Source organism: Camelina sativa, chromosome 16 (genome assembly GCF_000633955.1).
Source record: "Camelina sativa cultivar DH55 chromosome 16, Cs, whole genome shotgun sequence".
NCBI lineage: Eukaryota > Viridiplantae > Streptophyta > Magnoliopsida > Brassicales > Brassicaceae > Camelina > Camelina sativa.
Window position 1 is genome coordinate 16,509,813 of NC_025700.1, and position 204 is coordinate 16,510,016.

A 204-nucleotide genomic window follows, 5' to 3' on the forward strand; every position below is an offset into this window, starting at 1 on the left:
GTAGTCTAATAAAAAACTGAATAAAATTTTCAAAAAGAATTGGTAGATTTTTTTCGATATAAAACACTCATGTCGATAAAAAATTTTGAGTCTTTTTTTATAATGCAGAATTGATAACCTACGTATAAAGTAATAAGAATTCTTTGGATATCAAGAAAATTATTGATTATTCATTGGTCAGAAGAATCCTCCGAATATTTTTAT